The sequence below is a fragment of the Rhinolophus hipposideros genome, assembly GCF_964194185.1.
Source record: "Rhinolophus hipposideros genome assembly, chromosome: 15".
In the NCBI taxonomy this organism is placed as follows: Eukaryota; Metazoa; Chordata; class Mammalia; order Chiroptera; family Rhinolophidae; genus Rhinolophus; species Rhinolophus hipposideros.
Window position 1 is genome coordinate 33,876,102 of NC_138061.1, and position 13,898 is coordinate 33,889,999.

The window sequence follows — 13,898 nt, forward strand, 5'->3', positions numbered from 1 at the left end:
TTAGGGACTTTTGTGATGGTTAATTTTATGTGTTAACTTGACTAGGCCATGATATCCAGATATTTGGTGAAACATTATTCTAGATGTTTCTGTGAAAGTATTTTTTAGATGATATTAACATATAAATCAGTAGTCCTTGAGTAAAGCAGATCATATATATATATATATATGAGATATATATATATATATATATATATATAGATAGATAGATAGATATATATATAGATAGATATATATATATATATAGATATATATCATAGTTTCCCCAAAATAAGACCTAGCTGGACCATCAGCTCTAATGCGTCTTTTGGAACAAAAATTAATTAAGACCCAGTCTTATTTTACTATAATATAAGACCGGGTCTTTAATATACTATACTATACTATACTATACTATACTATACTATACTATAATACCAGGTCTTATATTTTTACTCCAAAAGACGCATTAGAGCTGATTGTCTGGCTAGGTCTTATTTTTTGGGAAACAGGATATAAATATATATATATATATATATATATATATATACGTATATATACGTATATACATATACATATGTGTATACATACATATGTGTATATATATATAGGGGGTGTCAAAAAATGTATACACACGGCTTGTATACGTCTTTTGTTATTAGTATATATTATTACAATTTTAATACAATTTTTGCCTTTCTTAAAATACCTATACATTTTTTGTCACCCCCTGTATGTACATATAGGGTATATATGCATATGTGTGTGTATATATTTATCAGGGTAGCACTATATATGTGTGTGTGTGTGTGTGTGTGTGACTTGACAGAGGCAGGCTACTGTAAAACCTATGTTAGAAATTTGATAATCAAACAGGAATGATAAAATTTAAAAAATGGACAACATCAATAAGTACTTGAGGGAAGGCAACTCTGTGTACCAGAAACAACAAATTCAAAATGTAGACTATCTGAGAATTATCCTCAGATATATTTGATAGGAATTAGCATTCATAAAAATGACTACAATAAAAACCTGGCTATTTAAAAAAATATTTAGGCAACTAAAAATATTCACTTCAGTATTATTTGAATTTTGACAATAAGAGTATACATGCATGTAGGCATTATTTATAACACTAATTATCTTAGAAGTAAAATCTATATTCTATTATTGGTAAAGAGTGTGCTAAATAAATTGGTTGGTCAAGAGATAATAAAACTGAATTTGACGTGTTAGGCTGGAGTTGGGTCAAGAAAAGAGAGGCTGGGAGGGCTCACTTTCAATTTCATCCCCATCATATAAATAAACGGCAGTTTCACTATAAAAAAGGCTTTGAAGAGGGGTGCTGCCCTTTACCGCCTGTATGATCATTGGCACCCTTTCAGGATTAACTTCCCTTCCAATAGTAAAACTGCGATTCTTTTGTAATATGAGCTTCTTAAAGTCAAGTGCACAGGAATATCAACTTTAGAAATTGGTTCAAGGTTTGAATTGGCAGGTCAGTCCTGGAATTTGCTGGCATGCTATGGCTGAATAGTATTGCCTAGTGGGATAGTGCAGTGGCTAAGAATTTTGGCTCTCAAGCTAGATTTTCTACTTAATTAAATTCTAGCTCCCCCACTCACTAACTATAAAATCGTGGTGCAATTATTTAAATTTTTGATGCTTAATCTCCTTCTCTCTAAAACGGAATACTTTAAAAGTGCCCATTTTCTGGCACACACTAAGTATTCAATGAATAGTATCTGTAAATTATTAAAGTAAACAAAAGTTCCAACGATATGATTAGTTTGGTATCCATAAAGAATTACTAATAAAGGAAGAAGAGAAGAGTTCCTTTATATTGTTATTTAACACAAATATAAAAGAGAGAGTGTAAGGGCTCACAGTATATTCAGTTTGGGTGAAAACATGAATTGAAATGTGTGCTTGGTGTAGAGGTTAGCACTATTGTACCTGAATCTGGGGGTGAGAGAATTGGAGAGGAAAGCAGCTCATGATGTAAAATGCATCCCAAGTTGTGTTTGCTTTGGCCAAATAAAATATTTCTGGATTTTGTTGCTGGAAATAGTCTGACCTGTCTACACAAATTACATTTAACCCATTACCTTCACACAATGGAGCAGCAGTGAAAGTAGAACAACCAGACTTTATAACCTCACCCAATTCTGTTCACTCAGTTGGAAAATTAGCTTCATTTTAATGGGAGTTATTGTGGATTTGTTTGCTGCAAAAGGGACATTCAACCAAAACATCAATTAAAGACACATTTAATTCAGCAAGACCTACTTTGCTGAGTTTCTTTGATTTCAAGTGTCTGTTGACTTTATGCCTGAGAAGTTGTTTTCTTCTTTTAAACATTTTTAGTGGGGAAGTAGATTGACATTTCGACCATTCTGTGAACTTCATACATTTTTGTATAGCTATAGCAAGGACAGGCCTTATAAATGATTTCAGCTCATTAGAGCTGTGCTCTCTGTACCATACAAAATAAGCAGTTATTGCAGGTTGGATAGAAAAAGCAGAGAGTCAGAAAGATTTCAATTTAAATCTGAGCTCTAGCCCATGATTTTTGAACCTTAGTTTCCTCATCTGCAAAATGGGAGTTCTTATACTTCAGAAATGCTATGAAGAGTGAGTGAGATGTGTTCTCTGTTTAAAGAGCTTGCTACTGTGCTAAGCACACGATCATTTAATACCTGTTAGTTTCCTCTTAGGCTGAAGGGCTAATGGTCCTTAGCTTGCTTAACTCAGAATAGACACATTAGCTACTCTAAATGAGTCTAAACTCAGTTCTTCCAGCACTGCCTCAAGAGGTCAAATGTATATACATACAAAGTCAGAAGTCAAATCTAGTAATTGCCTGTTCTACTAGCTCCATATGTCTCATGACTCTCTTTAGGAGCATTTTATAAAAAGCTTTTGAGAGAATACTTATTAAAGTTTAGAACAAATGCATTCTACGTGTTTTACAGATGGTCCTTTACAATAAACTTTATTTTTAAAGATTTTAAATTTAAAGACATATTGTACAGACAATACATACAGTTCCCATATATCTAGCACCAAGTTTCCTTTATTATTGATATATTAGTATGATACATTGGTTGCAATTAATGAACCAACATTGATACATTATTTCTACCTAAATTACCTCATTCAGATTTCCTTAAATTTTGCCTAATATTCTCTATCACAGGATCTTATCCAGGATACCATATTACATTTAGTCATTTCGGTTCTTGTTGACTTATAACAGATTCTCATACATTTCTTGTTTGATGACCTTGACAGTCTTGAGGAGTACTGATCAGGAATGTGGCTTATTGGGATTTATCTGATGTTCTTCTCCTGATTAGATTGGGGTTATGGATATTGGGGAAGATCACAGAGGCAAAGTGATATTTTAATTACATCATATCAAGGGTGCATACTATCAACATGATTTATGACTTGCTGTTGACCTCCATTCTCTAGCTGGAATAGTGTTTGTCAGGTCTTTCAACTATAAAGTTACTCTTTATTTTCCCCTTTCCATACTGTACTCTTTGGAAAGAAGTCACCATGCAAAACTGACAATGAAGGAATGGGGCAGTATCTACATAATTTATTTGGAATTCTTCTGCATGGGAGGTTTGTCTCTTCTCCCCTATTTATTTATCTAATAATTTATTTAAATCAATAAGTATTCATGGGTGTTTATTTTATACATTGGGTAACAACCCAATATGACTTTCTTTTCTTGCTCATCTTGTTCTAGCTTTGTCTCTTGGGAGCTTTTTCAGTTAATTGCTCTGTCCAAGCACACGTTTCACAATTGTAATTTTATGTGTATTTGTGTGATTTTTTTTCATTTTATGTAGTTTTGCACACAAAATTATAAACTTTATGGGGCCAGTTTATGTGTCTTATTTTGTTTGATTGTCTATTCCTGTATACTGAATACTTGGATGTGTGCCTGGAATATAGTAGGCGCTCTATGGATACTGAGTGGATAAATACATGAATGAATAAAGGAATGTTTCAGACACTGTGTAAGGCACATTACCTACACCATTCCTAAACTTCAAAGCAATACTGAAAGGAAGGCATTATTCTTCCCTATTTTATAAATGGAAAAATTAAACTCAGAGAAGTTAAGGAACATGATCAAGGTAATAGTCAGTAAATGAGAACTTGAACCCAAGATTGGCTGACTTTTTGTATGTAGGCAACCCTTAATATTGCTATTGAGAAATATGTTAAATGCTGTCAAAAGTCTAATTATAAGGTTACATCCATGTATCTGTAATCACCACTATTACTATTTCTCTGTCTCTCTGTTTACCTGTACTTATATGCAGCCAGATATTATCTATTTTAAAAATGGAACCAAAAAGTTCAGTGTAAATTTCAAGAAAACATTTACAATTTTCCAATCCTTCACTCAATGGTTATATCTTCTAACCATTTCTCACATATTTCAGTTTGCAAGAGGAATTCAAAAGTTGAGTAAGCTACATATTTAAATCAATGTAGGTTAATCCAATATACTGGTGATAATTAAATAAGAGACCATTCTTATCTGCATGGACATTCTCAGAAGGAACGCCTGGTTTTATTTTATTACCTTAGAAATTAGTGAGGAGAGGCAGTGTAGTATAATGGAAAGCTAGTAGGCTTAGGGAAGCAATCGAATGACCAGGTTTGACCCCTGGCTCTGGCGTTTCCCAGCTGGAGATCTCAGTCACATAACCTATCACTTCCAAGCCTCAGTTTTCTCCTCTATAAAATGATGTTATTAAAAGTGTCCACTTCAGGCTCAGTCTTTTGGGAAGGATCCCGCTGAGCGCGCTGGCATAATAAAGCTGTGTTCTCCCTGAAAAAAAAAATAGTGTCCACTTCATAAGTGAAGATTAAATGGGGCATTATGTATTAAGGACATAGTATTGTGCCTGTCACATACAAAGAAAATACACGATAGCTTTTGTTTGATTTTCATTATCATTGTTATTGTTCTGTTTCTTTGGAGATCAAAATATATTTGAGTTTGTTTAAACACTGTTTCATTTTAATGGAGGACTAATGTGGAATATATGGAGACTCAAACTGAGAACTCATTAACTGCACATTAATGGGAGAAAGTTTAGTGTCAAGATGAAACTCTTATTTTTCGTACAAAAATATTCACTTGAATATATTCACTCTCAACTTGTATTTTAATTTATAAACGTAGCTCCCAGGCTCTGTTCAATTGCTACTTTTCATACTCTGTGAAAAACACACCCACCCCCTTTTTAATAACCCTGAGTGCAGACCATCATTTACTCACTTATACCATTGTCTTCTTCTAAACCAATGATACTAAATTCCCCTTTGTTTTGTGATACATCATGTCAAACACCACTTGTTCAGGTTGGATGTGTTGGACAACAAATGTAATTGAACCTATTGCCAGCCAGTTTCCATGCCCTTTAAGAACTGCTTTCTTATACTGTGTAAAGTTTCCCTGATGACTCATCATTCCAACAATAAATCACAGTTGCCTTATAGAATCATTTATTTCAGACCCTCTTCATAGCCCCAATTGTCCAGTTGTTTGAAGTGATTTTAAAGATGCCGTTAGCAGTCAGCGATAACAGGAGGTAGGGTGGCCTCTCAGGTGACATGTTCTCACATCCATGGTGACGGTCCACTGCAGCAACAAGCACATTAATTTGCACATACACTGTATTTCAGTGATTCTAAGAGGTACATTTTCCATATTTTAATATCTTAATGTGTTTTACAATCGCTGTTGACCTGACAGTGGGTGTGATGTTGTCATTGCCTCCACATGCATGTATTTGAAGAATGGGTGTCATTGGGTTGGAAGGAAATTCTGAAGATGGTAGATGACCATTCTTTAAAAAAAAATCTGTTGTTGGTGGTCTTAACGGCACAGAGAAGGATAGTATATGGAAAAACCTAGACCTACCTACTGGGTATGACTGAGCCAGAATGAGTGTAAAGTGAGATGACCTTAAATTTTAAAGTCATCAGAGTGAGATAACCTTAAATTTGTTTTCCATGCATCCCTTATTATCATGTATAAAGAGGCGATATAATAAAACTCTATGCCCAAATCAGTCTAAAAGAGCTATTTCAATATGAAAGTTTTTGAAAAAAATCTAGGTGATAAGAAAATATTATGTCATGGGGCCCATGTTTTTCTTTTCTGAGTGGCACCTAAAATAATTCTGTGTCTTTCAAAGGATGGCATATTAAATTTGGTAAAATATGGCAGTTGGATGTGCTCAGGTTGCACAGGCTTTAAGTTTGTTCTAGAGCTTCTGGTTTCATTTTCCAGCCAACACTCCACTCTTGGTTTAATATGTCAGCCTCATGCTTAGGTTGGCTCAGATCTCACATCCTCATACAGCAAAATCCAGAGGAAGAGAAAGATCTTCACAAGCTCATTCTTCGATTAACCTGTGTCTGCAGGAGGAATGCTACGCACTGCTTGGTTTAAATCTGGTTTTCTAAGCCATTTATTGGCAAAGGGGAATTACATTCTCATGATTAAGATTAATCAGGGTCAAGTTTGAAAACCACATGGGCTGGTACATAAACAGGAAAAGGTGGGAAGAATGTTGAAAGTCCACTACAGAGTGTTCACTACAAACCTTTTCTTTCTGTTTTAAACTAATAGTATCAAGGCACTTTTTTTTCAAAGCATACTTTTAAAGTTTAATACTATTGTTGAAACCCAAATCTCTTCCTCTTACTTGATTCAATAAGCATCACATTTTCTGGTCAGTATTTGCATAAAATGTAATATATTTGCAGTTGTCACATTTCCATATGTGCAGAGTTGTAAGATACTTTCTTGAAACAAAAATGTATAGTATTTCAGAATTATTTGTTAGAATATTCTAGTACTTGAATATTTCTATTGTATCATAAATGATATCAACATGTCAGAGAAAGTTAAGTGAGGCTATTTTAGCATAGTATATATTAAAATTAAATACTGTTCTGTGGGAACAGCTGGCGGGTATCAGCTAAGTGTCTTTATAACCTAGCGCAGGCAGGAGGCTCTGGTGTTAGAGAGACTTAGGTGTAAATTCCAGCTCTGCCATTTACTAGTTACATGACCCTCACCTAATTGTGTAACCTCCAATCTCAGTTTTCTTGTCTGTAAAATAAGGATAATAGTACCTACCTCATTCTCCTACTGGGTTTATTTCTTTCTTAATCTATCCTAGTCATTACCTTTTTTTAGCCCTCCTTTTCTTTGAGTAGTGGCTTTGAGGCTTTTAAAAGGTGTGCACTGAATCTACTGAAGGAAATGTGTGAGTATTTGTCAAGATTTTTTTAAAAACATTTTTTAAATTAGTTTCAGATGCACCAAACAATGTAATAGACATTTATCATTTAGATAAACATTTATCATTTATATCCCTCATTTATCATTTAGACCTTTATCATTTATATCCCTCATACAGTGACAAACCCCCTCCCCCCATCCACTACCCCTCTGTCATCGCGCACAGCCATTACATTTCCACTGTCTCTACTCCTAATGCTGTACTCTGCTTCTTGTAACTATATGTGTGTGTGTGTGTGTGTGTGTGTGTGTATAATTGTAGTTGACATTCATTATTGTTCAGCTTCAGCATCAGGTGTACAGTGCAGTGATCAGGTAGTCATTGCCTATTTTATTTCATTTGTTAATTTATTTACTGTCTGTTCTCCAGAAGATAACATAAACCCTATGGCGGCAGCTTTGCTTGACTCATTCACTTCCATATTTCAAGTACCTTGCCTAGTGAAGATATAAGAAAATAAGGAGGTGATTTAATGTCTTTGAATAGACATGAGGGTAAGGAGTCAAGGAGACAAATTGAATGGACTGGAAGGAAGAGGGGTACAGCTCAATGATTCTTCAACTTCAGCATGTATATGAATCTCCTAGGGATCTTGTTAAAAGTGCAGAGTGTAATTCAGTTGGGTTGGGCTGGGGCCTGAGATTCCGAATTTCAAATGAACTCCCAGGTGATGCCAAGGCTATGTTGCAGGGACCAAATTTTGAGGAGCAAGGTCTAGAGAAATTGGGTCAGATACTATAGAGATGGGGCTAGGGAACTGTGTTTTCCTAAACTTACCAGGGGATTGTGATGCTTATCAACATTGGAGAATTGCTGTGGTTAATGAAAGAAGAAAAATAGAAATTTTAGGAAGCATGGGTTGGGATCAGTGAATATCTAATGACAGTCAAAGAGGCTAAGAGTAATGTATGGTAATGCTTAAGTGGAGTTCTGTGACCTATTTTAAGTTTTTATTAGATCAAAGAAAAATAATGCCTTCTGCGCTGATTCCAATATTGCTAAATTTCATATTGCTTAAAATGAGAAATGATATACCTCATCCAAATTAACGCCTACATATTCTCTGGTCATCTTAAGTTGAATGTGTCTAAGCGGTTTGGCAAGCACTGCAAAGACATAGAAAACTTCTCTAGTACCTGGTGCTGTTTTGTGAAGAACCAACTATGCCTAACAAATGTAATTTGTCTCTATGGCAAAGTAATAGAACTCTTATTGAAAATACTGAGGAAAGAGTACCTAGCATTTGTTTTGGCTTTAAAAAACTTTTGATTCTTTTTCATATTTATGAGTTAAATTTGTTTGCAAGGTTTTAGACTGCATTATTAGTGGTTTCATATTAATATTGAAGAAAAGAGGACGTATTAAATGATATTTTGTAGGTCTTTGGCCTTAGGCCACCTCTATGTACTATTGTTACATGACTTGAATGATGGAAAGGAAAGCATAGTCATTAAATCTCCAAAGTAGGCACAGCTGGTATCTCATGGATGGAATCTAAAATTGTACTTAAGGTGATGCAGAAGTATTTTAGTATTCTCTCAATAAGTATTTTATTGACCGACTGATTATATATTCATCACATCCAAAAAGGACTTCAGATTCAACAAATATTTGAGAGTCTGTTTTGTGAAAGCCCTATGCCAAGTGCTGGGCAGAACAGAGACTGAAGACACGTGGTGATTTCTAGGTGCTTGCAGCCTGAGGAAGAAGATAAGACAATTATCTGAATTACTAAAATAAGGTACAAAGGGCTAAATCCTACAAGTAGTGTCAATAGAAGCCCATGGGAATTGTAAGGAGGTGGTGAATTGTCATCAGCATGAATTACAGACTTGATTTTGGAATTCAACAACACTACCTAACATGTAAAATACATATGCATTTTGAGTCTGCTGTCAGAGAAAATTTATACTACATCCAGGTGCTGAGCCAAGTTCTGGGCATCTTGAAGCATATATAATTTTTTGGTCACCTTTTTGTGGGAAAAAAAAATATCAAAGGACTCATGCAAATGAAGGACTCTGACATGTGGGCTTCATTAGTGTCATTGTAAATTTGTTTCTGACTAGAGCTAGAATCTAGCACCATTTTTAGTAGCAAAAGTCTGAACTAATCAAAGTTTATTAGTAGAGATTTGGTTAAAGAAATTATGACACATTTTATAATGGAATAGTATGCCGCTGCTAAAAAGGATGAGGGGGATTTATATGTACTGATACAGAACAACCTTGAAGACATTATTAGGTGACAAAAACCAAGTGCAGAATGGTATAGTGTTCAACCATTTATTTAAAAAGGGGGAACATACATACACAGAAATAATAGCTCTGAAACTGGTATCATTGTTGCTTTGGGAAAAGGCTACAAGGTGGGGAGTCAATGATGAAAGGAGACATATTTTTTTTTACCTCATAATCTTTTGTACCATTTGAATATACCATGAGTACTTATAACATTTTGAAAATAAAGTAAAAAAACACCAACAACAACCCAAACAAAGAACAACGTTTGAGTTAGGCCTTGAAAGAAAACAGCGTAGGTACCTGTTTAGTGGTTGAATACAGTCAAGTTGGGTCCCCATGTTGAAGAAGCTCTTTTGTGGAGATTTTGGGGAGCCACTGTGCAGAGGACTCACCTGACAGAAGCCATTTTTTTTGTAAATACTCATCTGGTAGCACTGGTGAGACGGAATGGAGTCAGTAGGTTACTTCTGATCCAGTTACTGGGGCAGAAGAGATACAAAGATTTGGGAAGTATCAGGCAAGCAAGAACAGGAACAAAGAGATAGGAGTGGGAAAGATGGGGAAGGTAGACACATTAGAGTCAGGAAATGCATGATTGTATGGAGGGAAGCAATACAGAAAAGGGCCAAAGGAGTGCCCGATTGTGCATTCTGAGTTGCTTTGGGGTCGGGGAGGCGTAATTCTTAGTAAGTGTACAGTGTTATACAAAACTGTATTTATTTGTGAAATCTCCTGTTGCTATTGTCTCTTTAAAGCTCCTTCCTTTCTCTTCTCGATTACTCAGGGAAGGACAGGCCTTCTCAAGGACCCTGGCTTTGCTGAGAAACCCAGGGGCTTTATCAGAGGTTATTCTTAGACCTTATCTTTTGAAGTATGGATGAAAGCATAAAAGTCATTGGCCCACAGAAAAAGGAAATCCTGTCCATTGTGCATCTCATGTATGAAATACAAAGTGTGGATAGAGTGAGCAGTTCAAAGAGTAAGCCTGTCCTGGAGATCTGGGGTACCTTTTCCCATAAGCTGAATAAATGGCCACCTTCCAGGAAAGGGCCCCTGGCATTTACACAGATAATCTTGCCTCCCTGAGGATGTTTCATGTTCCTTCAATTATAGACAAAGATTTTTGTTCTTTGGAGGTCAAGAGAAAAAGCAAATTCATCCTGGTTGTGGTAATTCAAGACCTTCATTTCACATTGGGATGCAGAGTCCACTTTCCATAGAAGAGGGCATGTGAGTGACTGGGAGAAGAAGAGTGTGACTTGAGTGGAATGCAGCTGAAACGGTGCAGATAAGATCGACAAAGTAAGGATCACTTTTTTGACTTTGCAATGCTGCCTACTTCCCATCAGGAGTAGCACACTTGAGAGTGGAGGTGATTTTGGGTTGACTTGGGTAAGGCGTTTCTCAAAATGACATATAGGATTACTTGAAGTAGAAGCATCTGAGAACGCTTGTGAACAATCAGATTCCTGGGATCTACCTAGGCCCCAGTCAATTAAACTCGGGGGATGGGGGATAAGGAGCAATGGCCTGAGAGTCTGCATAGCAACAAAAGCTCCCTGGTGATTCCTTTGCCCAATGAAGTTTGGAAATCAGTTCCATAGTCATTTAGGATTTATCTCCATTCCTCTGCTCTCCCAATTTCTCCTCTATTCTCCTCTCCTTTCTTCTCCTCTCCTCTCTTCACTCTTTCCAAGTATCTTTCCATCCCTGACCTTTCTCTCAGCTCTTAAGCCATGTCATTCTGGGTTGGCTGCCCATCTTCTCTGCTCTACAACACAGGGACTTACCTTCATTATAGCATTTATCACATCGTCTTGTAAATATGTTTACTTGTCTTTTCTCCACTAGACTGTGCGTTCTTTGGGGCCAGGAGCTGTGTATTTTACTTTGCATATCTTGTTCTAGAATTCTAGGCATTGAACACCTTGTCAAAGAGTTTCTTAATCACAGAGTGGCCGAGATGAGATTTGTTCTTAATATCAGTGCAGAGCTATGGCTTTCAAAGTGTTGAATGAAATCATGTCAATTCCATGATTTCTGATTCCCCCTTTGCCTTGTGTGTCCTCAGCAGGAATCTCATAGGAGCCTGTATATGAGCTCATTCATGGAGGTGCATCTTGTCTTCTTTACTTAGATCTCTCCTGGGCTTCCTCTGCCCCAACACTGTTATCCACTTCGACAATAAATAAGTGCACAGGCTACCATTTATAAAATTCAGATATGAAAAACAGAATAGGCTAAAGCCAAATTTCACACAAAAATAACGCCAGAGCATGGGGCTTACATTAAATGCTTATACCAGAGATGCAAAAACAGGTCAGTGACAAATTTAGGTCTTGATCTAATCATGTAGTCTGGAAGGCAGCCAGCATGTCAGGACAGCTCAGATAGTGGATAGAACATGTTTGTCTCTTCCTAGCAATCTGCTGGTAGGCTTTTAGCCTCCATTTCTCAGCAAGAACTGCCAAGTACTTGCATTAGTTTACAAAGCACTTTAAAATAAATTCAAATCAGTCCATAGGTAGTTATGATGAAAGTTGTTGAAGCTGAGTCAACAAGGATCCAGAATCATTTCTAGGATTTATTTCCCTTATCTTTGTCCCTTCAAAAATCAATTGGCTTTCTCTGTAGCTAGAAGTTTCATGGGCTGGAAAAATATGGATCTGAAATAATCAAGTCTTGAAGGGTCCCTAAGCAATTGGAAGTGCTTGGAGTGGGACGTAGGCCAGCTTCTCACACAATAGACAGAGTCAAGTTCTAGAGTCAGGTGAAAGAGGATGGCCTAGCACTGAGGCCCATGTGGTGGGTTTGGGTTCATCCTCTGAATCCCCTGAGGCTTAGGTGAAGTCCATTTTCTCCACCCACCAAACCTCCCTCAGAGCTTCAACCCCACTCCCATGCCTACCCTACTGTTCACTCAAAGTTTTATCTGTACCTATGGGTGGGATGAGGGTTCAACTCATTATTAGACATCCTTACAATCACCTGGACATGCACACCTGAGTCCAGGGAAACATAATTTTGGTTTGATTTGTATCTGACTTACATTGAATTTGCCAGTGGGGTAGAGTACGGACGTGGCTTCTCTAGTCTCATCCACTTGTCTTCCCCAGCGGGCAAGGGCCACTCACAATTCACACTCTACAGGGCCATCTCTGTTAACTATTGTTCTCGAGGACACTGGGAAAAATTTTTTCTTCCTTTGGATCCCCTCTCTCTCGCTCTCTTTTTTTAAAGTTAATTGGAGTAACAATTGTTAGTAAAGTTACATGGGTTTTAGGTGTACAATTCTGTAGTACATTATCTCTCTATATATATCACATTGTTTGTTCACTATCCAGAGTCAGTTCTTTTTCCATCACCATATATTTGATCTCCCTTACCCTCATCTAGCACCCTCCTCCCCCCTTACCCTCTGGTAACCAATAAACTATTGTCTGTGTCTATGAGTTTTTGTTTCTTCATTTGTTTGTCTTGTTCTTTTGTTTTCAGTTTTATATACCACACATCAGTGAAATCATATGATTCTTGACTTTTTCTGTCTGACTTATTTTGCTCAGCATAATAATCTCAAGATCCATCCATGTTGTCGCAAATGGTACTATTTCATGTTTTCTAACCGCCAAATAGTATTCCATTGTGTATACATATCACAACTTCCTTTGGATTCTTTTTAATTTTTACCTCCTTTGCTCGGTCTCAGATCCCTGCCAGTCATGCAGTTCCATATCTTCCACGCAGGGTGGACCATGGTGGAGGGTGGTACTGCAAAAGGTGCTCAGACCTTGTAGGTGTGGCCTCGGCATGACAGTCAGACTCTACTATTAGGTTGGTGCAAAAATAATTGCAGTTTAAAAGGTTAAAAATTAGCACAAAAAACCGCAATTACTTTTGCACCAATCTAATATGACGGTCAACCTTTTAGGGTGCATTTTTGGGGTGCCTTCTTCCTTTGCTTTGAGTTGCATCACAGATTGCACCTTTATGTTCTCCAGGTCTTTGAATGTACTGGGCCCCAAAAGCGGGAACACCTCTGCCTCCCAGCACACATGTGAACCTGCCTCTTTGGCCGTTGCCTCCATAAGTAAGATAATCATATTTCCTGGGTCTTATTATTGGGAAGTTATTTCTGAGAAGTATGATGAGTGAGATGGGAGATTGTCCTGGATTATCTGGACAGAGCTGATATAATCATAAGGGTTCTTATAATCCTGAGGGACACAGGAAAACAACCAGAACTAGAGAGGAAGGTAATGTGTTGGTAGAAGTAGAGGGAGAAAGGGCATTTTGATGCAGGGCCATGGTCCAAGGAATGAGCATA